The following is a 14,929-nucleotide window of genomic DNA, read 5'->3' as shown; positions in this document are numbered from 1 at the left end:
ATTTTTTTAAATTATGAAAGTTCATAATCACTAACTTAAAAAGTCTTCCTTTTTTTTTTTTCAACGTAGCTCAGATGACCTTGTATTCACTATGCAGTATCATAGCGATCCTCCTACCTCTACCTCCCGAGTCCTGAGATTAAAGGCATGCACCACCACCCCTGGCTGAAAAGTCTTAATTTTTGAAGAATTTTATTGCAAAGGGTTCAGAAAAGGAGCATTTCCATCTGCAGATCTTCCCATAACTAGTGAGTCATGAAGGTACACCCTGGAGGAGGTAGAGCGAGGCATGTAAGGAGTGTAAAATGCACAGTGCATTGCTGAGTTTTAGAAGTTCTGGTTCATTGAGCCAGTGGTAGGATGTGCATTTGAGTAATTCTACTCCCCCACTTTTGTATTGGCTCATATTGGTCTCTGAACCACACTGGTAGAAAGGGCGCTTGGAGGTAATAATGTCCAAATCAAGGATTTTTTACTAACCCCAGAAGCAGCACACAGGTGGACTATAACACCAAGCAGAGGAAGCAGAGCATGGTATGTCTCTTCTTGCTGTAACTCAGTATTACACAATGGGTAATTAATAAAGAACACAAGTTTATCTCTCACCATTCTGGAGGCTGGGGCACATGTGTTCCATTCCTCTAATGCAAGGCCCCCTCAGTGCAGTATCTTCCTCCCCTGCTCCCCGCAAAGGCCTCAAAACACCATCCCCTCCTTGCTAGGTGTTCCAAAACATTTTTCTCTTGGGATTCTGCCGTTTTTTCATCAGCATTGAATTAAATCTTGGGTCCAAGAAACTGTTCTTTTCTTGTCCTCTACATTTTGAACCCAAGCCTTACAAATCCATTTCTAAGAGAGAAGCTTCATGGCCACATCACCTCTGAAATGCCACAGCTCTAACGGCAATCACATTGTCATCACCTGGACTTTTTACTGCACACATTTAAGCCATAGCATTCTTTCCTTTGTCCCACAAATCACTGTCCTTCTAACATACAAACTACACTCACTCCAACCCAAAATCCTCAAGAAGCCTTACCTCACTGTAGCATCAACTTTAAAGTCTAAAATCTGATGTCTTCTCTAAACACCATGTGGGTGAGAATTACGGGATGACTCACCCGGAGGCAAATTGCTCTCCAGCTGTGGATCTGCAAAATCAAATAAGTTGTGTGCTTCTAAACTATTAATGGTCAGGTTAGCAGTGCATAGAAGTTCCCGTCTCAAAAGAGAACAATATGAAAAAAGAACAGAGTTCTAGAGATAAGCAATCCCAAACCCAACAAACAAAATAGTATTACATTTCAAGGCTGACAACTGTTTCCTTGACTCTGTCCTGCCTTTCAAACACACAGGGAGACCCCCACCCTGGGGCCTTGCCTCACCAAAGCAGACATGTGTGCTTTCTTCCCTTTCCAGCAGCTGCTTCTCTTAACATTGACCTGAATGTCCTGGCCCTTTGCTTAGCACTCTGAATTCTAAAGAAAAGCCACACTTCAATGAAATTAATTGCTAAGTGATCTTAGACTTGCAAACCACAAAATATCTGGTAACCTTCAGATAATATCCGAATGTGTGGTGCCCTCCTAACTCTAAACCTGCCTGTAAAGTTGCACAACCTATGCAAACAACTGAAGTTTAACTTGCAGAAAAATTAATGTTTGTTTTAGGTATTATAAAACCTAGCCTCAGTGGGGCCAACAGAGTTGCTCCAGGAAGAACCAAACAGAAGATGTTCTGGATTGAGCAAACTAACCCAACACTGGTATTCCTCCATGCCGCCCCAGAACTGCCTCCTACTCCCTGGATTAGCCTTTTCCTGCACTGTAACTGAGTGTTTGTGTTTGTTAGAGTAGGGAGATTAGCCTCTCACACACACATCTTCTCAAAGTACTGGTGAACTAATCTGATATTCTTCCCACCAACAGTCCACCTGAAGCCTAAGCAGGGTGCAGATGGAGCTGGGTGTAGTAACACTTTCACACTCTTGCTTCAGAATCCCATTCCTATGGCTTTTCCAGGCAGGTCTTCCATGATGGTGATTCTGCTGTTCTGGGATCTTAGTGACACACACCTCTGTCTTTAGTAAGGAGTGAAAAGTGTGACTTTCTGTGAAAGGTCTCTGGCCTGGGACCCCAGGCTCTCTGAGACATGCATACCTTTGAAATCTAGCTGGAGGTAGCTAGCTGCATGGCTAGCTTGAACACTGAGCAAGAGCATAATGAGTGCCACATGGAAGTGGCAGCAGCTTCCTGCCTCGCCCTGCAGTGTAGCAACCCCACTGGCAGCTGAGTCTGCCTGAGCCACAATAGTCTGGAGGGAGTTAAGAAGTCCTGCTTTGGATTTCATGGAACCTAAGGGGGACCTGGACCATAAGTGACCTGGATATCTTCCTAGAAACCTTCCTCACCTTGAGGTTAAGTTAAACATCTTGGACTTAAGGTTGGACAGCAGCCTCAAAGATCTCCCCAATCCTTCAGCATAACTGCTAGTGGTTTCCTCCCATCTGTGCTAATCTCCTCTTCCAAGGAAACCCTGGTCTCACCCTTGGCTTTCTCTTATTATTTTATGTGGCCAGACTGAGAATTTTCTAAATATTTACTTTTGGCTTCCACTTTAAATATAAATTCCATTTTGTTTTGTTTTGTTTTTCGAGGTAGGATCTCACTCTAGCCAAGGCTGACCTGGAATTCACTATGTAGTCTCAGGTGGCCTTGTGATCCTCCTACTTCTGCTTCCTGAGTGCTGGGATTAAAGGCGTGACCACCACACCCAGCATAAATTCCATTTTTAAAACAATTCTTTTTTCTTAAATTTGACTGTAACTAGTTAAGAGAAACATGCAGCATCTCAAATACTTTGCTTAGAGAATTTTCCTGTCAAATACTTTAGACTGTTAGTATTGAGTTCTGTCTTTCATAGTCATAGAACATACACATAATTCAGCCAAGTTCTTAGCCACTTTAAAGTAAGGATGCTCTTTCCTCCATTTCCAATACACTGTTCCTCCTTCCAATTTGAGGCCTCATAAGCATACCCTTAACTGCCCACAGTTACTGCCATCACTCAGTTCATGACCACTGAAGTAGTGTCTGAGAAAACTCAGCTTGGGTTCCCACTAACTTTTCATCTGAGCCCTTTCCAGAAGCACCCTTACTGATTTACTCACATCATTGCAGGCTTTTCCTAGAACCCCCTTCAAAATGGTTCCAGTTCCTACCCATCAGCCAGCTCCAAATCTTCTTCCATACTTTTAGATATGGAAGAAACCAAGTAACCATACCCCAAGCAGAGGTACCTGGACAACACAGACAAGAGACTGGCTAACATTCCAGCATCTGGTGTTCAGCATCCCAGGAGACATCTTTGACTACATTATTCATCTAGAATAATTTGTGAAATGCAGCAATACTAATCCAAGGCCAAGCCCAAGCCCAAGCCATGGAGCTCACATCTCTTCCCATGACCCTAAGAAAACCAAGTCATACAACAAGTCAGGGATATATAAAAAAAAGTCCAATAGTGTATGGTTATATACTACACATATGCACATATTTATAGATATATAGATTATGGGTAGATTCCTGGATGAATGGACAGACAGATTATGGAGACTAGTTCTCATGACTACAGAAATCAAGAAGTCCCACAATCTGCTGTCTGGACATTTGAGAAAAAGAATAGCTAGTGGAGTTGTCTTACCCAAGTTTAAGGCCCAATGACCATAAGAGATGATGGAACAACTCAAGTCCATGGCTGAAGGCTTGAAAATGGTGGAAGGCACTACTGGTATGCATCCTGAAATTCAAAGGCCTATGAAGCATGAAGAAAGGAAGCCCATTTGTCTACCTCCTTGCTTTATGTGATGTCCTCACCAGGTGGGGTGATGCCCACACTGAAGAGAACTTCTTTACTGGGTCTACCAATGCAGATGTTAATTACTTCTCAGAATGGCTTCATAAACACAGCTGGAAGGAATGGTTTACTAGCTACCTAAGTACACCTTACCCAACCAAACTGACATTTAAAGTTAACCATCACAGGAGCTTGTGAAAATAAGTAAGTAGAGCATACCTAAAAACTCTACTTTTTCTGATTTTGTTTGTTTGTTTTTTTGAGGTAGCATCTCACTCTACCCCAGGCTGACCTGAACAGCACTATGTAGTCTCAGGGTGGCCTCAAACTTATGGCAATCCTTCTACCTCTGCTTCCCAAGTGCTGGGACTAAAGTCATGCACCACCACGCCTGGCTGTATACATTTCCTGAATTTTGCCTCCCTTTATATTCTGAATAAGTATGAGGCTATCAGTTTATCTCTTCTTTCACCTTTTATGGAATCTCTCTTTTATTTATTTATTTGCAAGCAGAGAGAGGTACAGAGAAAAGAGACAGACAGAAAGAATGGGTGTACTAGGGCCAGCTGCTGTAAACAAACTCCAGATGCATGACCTACTATGTGCATCAGGCTTTATGTGAGTACTGGGAAATTAAACCCAGGCTGTTAGGCTTTGCATGCAAGCATCTTAAAGGCCTAGAGATCTTCCCAGCCCTTTTGTAATGGGCCTATTAACATGTGTTTATAATAACCAAGGAAACAAATACAAATATACGTAAGGGGAAAATGACATCATTGCTCTACTTTCCTTTTATTTTTCATTCTTTTATCTTTTGTGCTACAAATATAAATAACCAGGTGAGCATCTTGCCTATACTTTTCTCCTCTGCATTATATAACAAGAGTTTTTGACATTTGACTTTTCAGTTATTATTTATTTGAGATAATTTTAGTACTTTTATTCTCTTCCTATTTGTACTTTGCAGCAATTACCTTAAGGCTACTAATATACTGTTTACACCTTCCAGTAATGATTTAGAGGGTGAAATACTAACTATTAGCATTTCTATAGATGGTATATGGAAATTCAGTAGCTAATTGTGCCCAAAACTCTGCTCTAAGCATGCATTCACTCCATAGCTCACGCATGCCTCTTCTTTCCTCTTGAACACAGGCACAGCCACTGCACCAGGATGCATCTGAGGGCCACGGCACTTGAGGTCAAGGGCATTGCTTACGATCTTGCAAGGTCCTCTAAGTTTCCAACATCAAATGCTAACCTCAAACTTGAATATATTGCTCAAGAGGACAAACAAGGTTCCTACTCTCAACAAACTTTATTTATGATCAAACCATATAAGTAGAAGAAAATCACAAGATAAAGTAGAATTCAGGCATATGAGAATTCAGAAATATGAGTCAAATCAACAAGGCAGGTCTGGAGGGTTCCATCAGAATTTGCTCTTGGTTCAGCATGCATATGAAGTTTGAGAACCCTTTATGTCTCATTATAGAAGAAATAACTGAAAAATGATAGATGCCAAGAAAAAGGCAATGTTGAACTTACATTGTTAGGCGAGACTGACCTGAGAGAGTATATATTAGTAGATATTGATTTACTAAGTTTTTTAATCTATGCTATTAATATGTATCAAATTAATAGATGTATTTTGGAAAGAGGTGAAATTTAAACTGGATGCACACTTCAAAACAATTTCTTGTTTAGGTCTCTATATTGGGCATTTGAACACTCTAATATGACTTTGAAGTGAGTTACATATAAATGCCCTATTGTGTATCCATGAAGAATATCAAAAAGAGTGTGTTCAGTCAGCCAGTCAATCAACACTCTTTGTAAGATGAATATGATAAAATCTTAGACAAGATAAGAACCATGTCCTCAGGAAAAATATGTGCTCATGAAGGTCAAGTCAATAGACAAGGAAATAAAAAAATTGAGATCATAGGCTGTATGAAGAAGAATGCTATGAAGGAATCAAGGTGATGTATGCTGCTAAATTGCATAATTTACTGGGGATCTTCCTGACACACATTCAGTTGAAGCCTAACAAATTGGAATATGTCTAAGAACAAAGATTTTGATGATAAAGTCTGGGAACCATGACATGCAAGAAACCATAAAGGCAATGGTGATAAGGGGATGGAAGATTTATAGACAATGTGACCCCTGTCTTTAAATCCTTCAGCAATTGTCATATGGAAAAGACATCATCAGACATAGATTTGTGTGAATTCTAAGTAGATAGATAGATGTTATTGCTACAAAAGAAAATAGTGGATCAAACTATAAGTCATAGGTGGGACAATTAGAGTTGTCTGATGATGGACCTTAAGGTAAGGCCATTCTGTTTTAATTTGTAAGTGAAGCGTATGTAAAGTATGGGGAAGGAGACATAAACAAGTTCATGTGTGGCTGTGTGTATGTAATGTATTTAATTTAGGAAACAGCACTGAGCCTCATATCTCACTGACAGAAGCAGTGTCTGATTTATTCATTCATTTAACCAACATGGATGAGGTACCTGAGTTTCTAGAAGACCCAGGTATGCAGGTGTTTATAGCTCATACTTACAGATGAACAATAAACAGAACCAGATTCTATTCACTTGAAGATGATAGTAATTGTAAGATGCACCATCATTTCATGTAACATTAAAAGAAAAATACCTGCCAACTAAGCTACAGCTTTAATTGTAAGATAAATTCTACTTTCAGATATGTTAGAATGTGAAACAATATGTGTATGTAAGAACCAGTGAAATATACCAGGCCCATTTCTTTTATCCCATGCTTGGAGTAACACACATTAGTTGTAGCTGTCACCTTCCAAGAGGGATGCTGAAAAATAGAGTTTATCAGAGAACTCTGATATCTGAATAAAATCAAACTTAAAGTATGGGGCTGGGAAGATGGCTCAGTCTGTAAGAGTGCTTGCTATGTAAGCAAAGGGACCTGAGTTCAATTGCCAGCATACTTGTAAAAGGTTTGGTTTGGCTATACATGTGAGTAGCCTCAGTCCTGAGAGAGCTAGAGACTAGAGGGCTGCCGTGGCTTGGTAGTCAGCCAGTCAAACATGAAAATTAAAAGCTTCAGGTTCAGTAAGAGAGTTTGTCTCAAGGAAACAGAAAAGAGTGATAGAGGAGGAAACCTAATATGCACATGGCACACATGTATCAGCATATACATATGCCTACACCACACATACACATTACACACACACACACACAAATAAAGTAGGAAAATATATATTAAGCAAGAAGTTCGGGGTGATAAGAATGCATACCTGGGGTCTATATGCCAGGCATGTTCAGAAATCTTTAAGGCTCAAATGTCCCTTAATCTGTACAATAAAGGTTTTAACTAATAATCAAGTTGATTGCAATCAATACTAAAAAAAGATGTATTCCAAATTAGGAATGTATGAAATCCTGTTCTATAGGAAATTAAAAAGAATAAACATACACAAAGTCAGTGGGAACATCTTTATAAATCTCTATCCTGGAGACCAGCCACTTAGCAATGACAATTATAACTTCATTTGAATGGTGACTTACCAAGGCATGTGCATCAATTCAGTATAAAGCTGCTCTGGACTAAGCAGATAGGTTATATGGAAATTGGTTTGGAAATGTGCCATCTAGACCTCCTTGTTGCCTCAAAGCAAGTTCTGGGGTTCCTTTAGGAAATGGTTAAGTTCTACAAGTAAAATTTTGGAAGAAAGCAACCTCCTGGTTCCTTATTGGAATTCCTCAAAACCCTTATTGGAATATTGAGATTGTTTCCCACAGATGAACAGGAGTCAGGACCATCCTATCTTTTCCTTCTTGAGCTCAGTAACATCAAATCAAAAGGTTCAAATTATCCATTCATCCTGGAAGTATTAGAAACGCAGACATTGACAAATATGACACTCAGAGTCAGTGGTGTAGGACACTACTATGACCCAGGGCACAATAGTTTCTTTCCTGTTGTTGGGACAAAATACTTGATTAGAAGCAACTTAGGGAAGAAAGGGTTTTCTTTATGGCTAACAGCTCCAGGGGAAGTTTCCTGTATGAAAAGGTGTGGTGGCAGGAGCATGAAGCAGCTGGTCACATTGGCTTACAATCGGGAAGCTGAAGAGATAGGAAGAAAGTGGAGATAGGGCAATCAAACCTCAGGGCCCACTCTAGTGACCCACCTCCTATAGCAAAGCTCCACCTCCCAAAGGACCCACAACTGCCCCCAGCAGCACCATCAACTGAGGACCAAGTATCGAAACACATGAGCCTCTGGAGACATTTTACACTCAAGCATCACACAGGGCGAATCTTAAGGTAAGACTAGAACAGAGAATGAGGAGATGCCATGGCCCAGCTGTTCCTAGAGGACTTTGCTCCCCGTCGTCTCCTTGAAGACTACCTTCCTTGGTTTGATGTCAGCATGCTAACAGAGCACTAGCCTTCCATCTTCATTTCAGCTTCTATTGCATGTGTAGTAGAACTTCACAGACACTGTCCTGGACACTCTTCAGAGGTTTTGCAGGTATAGAGAGAAATAACAAATAAGCATATGCTTCCATATTTCCTCCATGAAAAAGTGAAAGATGTAAATAATATTCAGATACATATGAGGGGAGTATATAAGCCTATGAGAAAAAGAGGAGAAGGAAGAAATGGAAAAGGGAGGGAGAGGGGGATCCTTATCATCAAAAGACAGTAAGGAGAAGTACAGTGGGGAAATGTCTCAGTGGTTAAAGGCACTTGCTTACAAAACACAGAACCCACCTAGAGCCTGATGAAAAGTGGTGCATTGATCTATAATCCCAGCATGTCTACATAAGAGGTGGAGCCAGGTGAATCTGGAAGTTCACAGCCCATCTAGACTGATACATACATAACAGCACAAGTAAGAATAGAGACCTTGTCTTAACCAAAGTGCAAGGAGAGAACAAACATCCTGAAGTTGTCCTGACTTCCACAGGTATGCAGTGGCACATGCATATGACCCCACATACACACAAAAATGAAGTATATTCAGGGCTGTAGAGATGGCAAAGCAGTTAAGGCCCTAGCCTGCGGAGTCTAAGGATCCAGGTTTGATTCCCCAGGACCCATGTAAGCCAGATGCACAAGGTTGCCCATGTGTCTGGAGTTCATTTGCAGAGGCTGGAGGACCTGAAATACCATTATCTCTCTATATCTGCATCTTCCTCTCTCTCTCTCAAATAAGTAAATAAATAAAATTTAAAGTAGTATATTCAACCCTACATGAGTCAATCTTCTTCAGGAGATAAAATGTTTCTTAGCTATCCTTACATTTCTATAAATCTATAGTACTAGGCCTATTATAGGTGGCTTAATACTTGGTCACTGAGTTAGAAGAAAGGATCCTTACTCCCTTTCAAGTATAAATAGATACACTGGGTAAGAATAATAAAGATAAGCCTAGGGCTGGAGAGATGGCTTAGCGGTTAAACGCTTGCCTGTGAAGCCTAAGGACCCCAGTTCGAGGCTCGGTTCCCCAGGTCCAACGTTAGCCAGATGCACAAGGAGGCGCACGCATCTGGAGTTCGTTTGCAGAGGCTGGAAGCCCTGGCGCACCCATTCTCTCTCCCTCTCTCTCTCTCTCTCTCTCTCTCTCTCTCTCTCTCCCTCTCTCTCTGTCTGTCGCTCTCAAATAAACAAATAAAAAGTTTTTAAAAAATTTAAAAATAAAGATAAGCCTAAAAGATGAAAGTTTTTTTGCCTTAGATAAGTCTCTGGCATAAACCAGGATCTCAATATATATTGTTAACAGATGGTCTGATGGCCCCAGAATAGAAAGTACAGACAAAGATTCTTTTACTTATTTCTGTTTCCATAGTGCTTGTTATGTTTAATCTCAATTATGAACTTGATTGAATCTAGAATTACCTAGGAGAGAAACTTCTGGGCATATCTTTGAAGAAGTTTCTAGATTAGATTAATTAAAATGGGAAATCCCACTTTAAATGTAGGCAGCACCACTCTTGGAACTAAGGTCCTGGACTGACTAGAAAGGAGAAACTGAGCTGGATACCAGCATTCATTGCTCTCTGATAACTGACTGGATTGAATGCTGCTTCATGCTCCTGCTGATAGGTCTTTGTTACTATGTATTCCTTCAAACTGTAAGCCAAAATAATATTTTTCTTCCTTATGTTGCTTCTTATCAGATACTTATTAGCTCACAGCAATGAGGAAAGTAACTAATACATTGTTTACTGGTATCCGATCAACATCTCTATATATTTGAATCCATTAAGTATTGCATCTGTGAGGATGACCTACCTATATTTTTGGCATAGTCATCTATCAAATGAGGGTAGCTATCCAATATCATAGAAGCAGGAGAGCATATCAATTAGTCATTGCAGTTTAGTTCAGAGATTTCTAATTTTCACTAGGGAGAGAAGGTAATGTAATTTTGGAAGTCCAAAGGGAAGACAAGTTTCTTTTCTTATCCTCCATATGTCAAAGCTGTCCACTTCTAGGTCTTTATCACCCATCTCTGTCCACTGTAGTTTCTAAAGTTATTTATGTGGTGATAAAGTGACAGTAGAATAGTGCAACTTAAAGCTAGGCTGCTTTCATGTGATGCTGAAAATAAAGGACAGAAATCAAAGTACATGTCTTCCTGGGCTCCTGCAGCTTGGATCACGTTCCCAGCTGTGTTCTCGCACAAGGTCTCCATGTCTGTGCAGCAATCCACCAAGATGTAAAACTCCAAGTTTCTGTGAATCAGAGCATCCTTTTGGTATGTCTCAGCTGGATAGTGAAGAAAGATCATGCTTCCTGATTATGTAGTATAGTGACTGAGCAAATGAGTCTGATTTGCAATCTCCACTCACTTGCTTGCAATTTTAACCAGCCTGGTAAGAAGGAAGATATTCTAAAGAAACTTGGAGACCCTTTCCTTTGGCTACTAGTCTATTAAAATTTGAATTTCCTCAGTCATCTCATGATGGGTGCCTGCTCTAGGAGAATTTGACTCAAGGCAAAATATTGATTAAGCATAGGAACAAGGTAGCTTTCTTTTGCAGGTATTCTGCCAGGGACAGAGACCCAAGAGCACACAGATGCCTCCTTACTATTGGGAGACTCGAACTTCAGTCTGATTCATCAATATGATGATAAGGAACAGCTCCCTAATTCTCCTTAACTTTTCCTGGCCTCAGTCCCCCAACCTATCCTATTTGCAGGCCCTTTCTGAGTCTGTGCTTTCCTCCTGGATCCATCAACCAGTCAAGGTCCTTTGTGTACATTGAACTTGGCAATGAGGTTCATCCCAATTGGTTGCCTAATTTATAAAAAGATCTGATCCTAGTTGTCATCTGAATTTTCCCTCTGGAGACCCTTTCTGGATAGCAGGGTTAGGGCCATTCTCAGGTTGGGAGTTTTCCTGCATTTCTTCTCACTTGTTTCTTTTAAAATAAATCTTTCATAATATATTCTTCTGTGTGTCTATGTTTATCAAATTTTTGCTAGTTGTAGACAAGAACTTGAAAGTTCTTTGAAAGCCACTGGTTTGGGGAGTTCTAAGCCAACCTGGGGCTTTCTTAGTTCCCAGTCATATAACAATTTGACAACTATTCTGAGACTGGATTTGAGACAATGGGATTGGAATTTCCTGAGCCTAACTGCCTCCACCTAGCTATGACTCAGCAGGGGGCCAAATGGCCTCTGGCCTGCTACTTCCACACAGGAAATTAGAATTCCTGCCCATGGGCACTTAGAACTCAGCAGGGGGCCAAATGGCCTCTGGCTGCCACTTTCACACAGGAAGTTAGAGTCCCCGCTGGTGCAGCTTAGAACCAATCATCTCAGAGGTCTTGGTATGCTATTGGCACTTACATCTCACCCCACCCTAAAGTCTCCACCTTCGTTCTCAACATTATATAAACACCCACTTGTAACAATAAAGTGAGTTCCTGCTTTGAAAAGACTCCAGAGTCAGTGTGGTTTTTCTCAGGTGGCCAGGAGAGGTCTCCGGGTTGTTGATGCTCATCATCTTCCCTTAACCCCTAGGGAGGAACCAGCAGGCCTGGTTCTTCCCTCCGCACTACCTGAGCGGGAAGGAGCCCAGCATGGGATCACACTTTGACTGGAGCTGTATAGCAATGCAAACCTTAAACTCATGCTTGACCCAAAAATATATAGAGACTGTTGGAAAGGATCACTGGATCTGTTTTTTTTTTCCTCTTCCCAATATAGTCACATGGAATAAACCTACTTTTTCTGCATTTCGTCATCAGTTCATCTATTTTTTTTAAAATATTTTCTTTATTTATTTGAGAGAGAGAGGAAGAGGCAGAGAGAATGGGCATACCAGGACCTCTAGCCACTGCAAACAAACTACAGATGTATGTGCCCCCTTGTGCATCTGGTTTATGTGGGTCCTGGGGAATTGAACTGTGGTCCCCAGGCTTAGCAGGCAAACACCTTAACCACTAAGCTATTTCCCCAGCCCCAAGTTTGTCTAGTTTAATTGGCATATAGTGGATGGGTGCCTAAGTGTGGTTTGTGAACCTACCAGGGCACAGGCTCTAACCTACCCAATCTTGCAGGATAAACCTTTTCCTATCTCCCTTTTTCTCTCAGGGGTAAAACCTTTACATCCCATTAGTCTTAACACTTTGGGATTGCTTCTTGGAGTCCTTCAAGAAATAATAAACACTAACACCAACTGACAAGATCTGTTTACAGGAGGGTACCATGTTCTTCTCATCTATACTGTGGGGTCTTGGCCAATTGGGAACCAGGTAAACCTGTCCAATGCACTTAATTAAAATGAAGAGAAAAAAAAAAACATCTCCTCTAACATTTCTAATCAACAAGAGTCTAATGATTCATGTTGGCTCCTAGGGTTGACACACAGCAGGGCATTTTGGGAGCTAATTTGCTTCATTAATATTCAAAGGATATAGATCACCCAACAATTTTCAGGAGGCTTTAGAGCCAAAAAATGTCAGAGAAAAAGTTTCACTTTGCATGTGGTGTTAAACAGATGTTCCATATTGAACCAACTGTTATTTAATATAAAATGTTGTCAGTCTGAATAATTATCTTATTTATTACCTGCATGCCACTTTGACAGTGGACCTGGAACTTTAACCCCTGAGGTTATTCATCTTCTAGGATTTTTAGACACTTAGGTCATTTAGGCCACCATGGCTGGCTCTGACTTGTAGAAATAATTTGGGATGAGGAGCTCATCAACCTAGGTTTAAACTCAGTTCTACCATCTTCTGGGGCCATTTTTAAATGTCAATTCAGTTAGCTGGTCTTTCAGCAGCATCAGACATTAACCCTATATTAGCCATGGCTCTCTTTGCTGCCAGGAACAAGCTGTCACTAGAGAAACAATGGAATGGAGGCACTCTGAACCTCAGTTTGCACATCTGTAAACCCAGGTTCTGAAAGCTCGCATTCATAGTTCCAAGTGCTTCATAATGTAGAAAAGGATATAGCCAATGTAAGGCCCATTGCTGACCCTCCATCAGTGATAGCTTTAGTGCCTTGAGTGCCAGGTGCTGTGCATAGCTGCACATATACTTGAAAGATCTAATTGCAAAGGTGTGATATGAAACTTGCATGGTTGAAACATGAATTTAAAAGGCTAGTCTATGGAGTTAAGCTGATGTTCCCAGCAAAAATAGATCTCATACTTTCTCTTCATTTATGAAGTGATATAACAAACAACCTATTAATCAAGTCCTATTACTCTATGTTAACTCTTGAAGCATGTGGTCACCAGCTTAGTCTTAAACACAGTGTGCACTCAGCAAGTATTTTATGGACATTAATCAACTAAAAGGTAGCTATTTTCGAGTTTACCCAACATAGTAACAATACTCTGGATACAGTTCTAGAATCTAAGTATGTTTGGTATAAGACAAAAGTCCCCACCATCACTGAGCTTATACTGTAATATAAAACAGTAACAAAACATTAATAAAATAGTATGAGATAAATCATAAGGTGAAAATCCCTGAAGCTTTGTCAAATATTTTCACTTATTTTTTCTTTGTTTTATTTATATTTTCTTATTTATTTATTCATTTATTTTGGTGTTAGGGATGGATCTGAGGGTTGTAAATTATGTGCTATACTACTGAGCTGCACCCTTAGTCTCCAAAAGTAGCTCTGAACTAACTAGAAGAATATGAGGCAAACTAGCATTAACTAAAATAATGTGATAAAAAGAAATAGAACTACATCTAGGTTTAAAAAATATTTTTAATATTTGTTAATTTATTTATTTGAGACAGGGAAAGAAGCAGATAGAGAGAGATAGAGATAATGGGTGAGCAAGGGCCTGTAGCCACTGGAAACAAACATCAGACAGGTGTGCCACCTCATGTATCTGATTTACATGGGTACTGGGGGATAGAACCAGGGTCTTTGGGCTTCACAAGCAAGTGCCTTAACCAGTAAGCCATCTCACCAGCCCACATCCAGCTTTTTGATGGGAGATCTCTCTGAGAAGGTCAAGTTTGAGTTAGATGCTCATACAAACTTAGAAAGCTAGCCTATAGTTCAGGGCAAGAACATCTCAAGAGACAGAATTTCTGTCTGAGATCCTAGTCATCAAGATTTATTCCTTTGTAGAAGAAGATAGTCTGTGTCACTAGAGGGAAGGTAAAGCCTAAGATCTCTGGTTCAAGGCTTGATTCCCCAGGATCCATGTTAGCCAGATGCAAAAGGGGGCACATGCATCTGAAGTTCGTTTGCAGGGCTGGAGGCCCTGGAATGCCCATTCTCTCTTTCTCTCTCTCTATCTGTCTCTTTCTGTCTGTCACTCTCAAATAAATAAATAAATAAATAAATAAATAAATAAATAAATAGATTAAAAAACACCATTCAATTTGTTCAATTTGCTTGCTAAGTGGGTAAGTTGAAAACAGATGCATGAGTGTGTTTTTGTATTGACTAATGCTTGGGAAAGGCAAATGTACCTTGTAGCATGAAAACTGGGCTAAGAGCCTTTGAAACCCTTACTTCCAACCAAGGCATGAAGAAGACATGTAGTAAATGGTCTAGAAATGGTAGACCTTGATAACTATTCATTTG

This window comes from Jaculus jaculus, chromosome 14 (genome assembly GCF_020740685.1).
Source record: "Jaculus jaculus isolate mJacJac1 chromosome 14, mJacJac1.mat.Y.cur, whole genome shotgun sequence".
NCBI lineage: Eukaryota > Metazoa > Chordata > Mammalia > Rodentia > Dipodidae > Jaculus > Jaculus jaculus.
Note: the sequence above shows the minus strand (reverse complement) of the source record.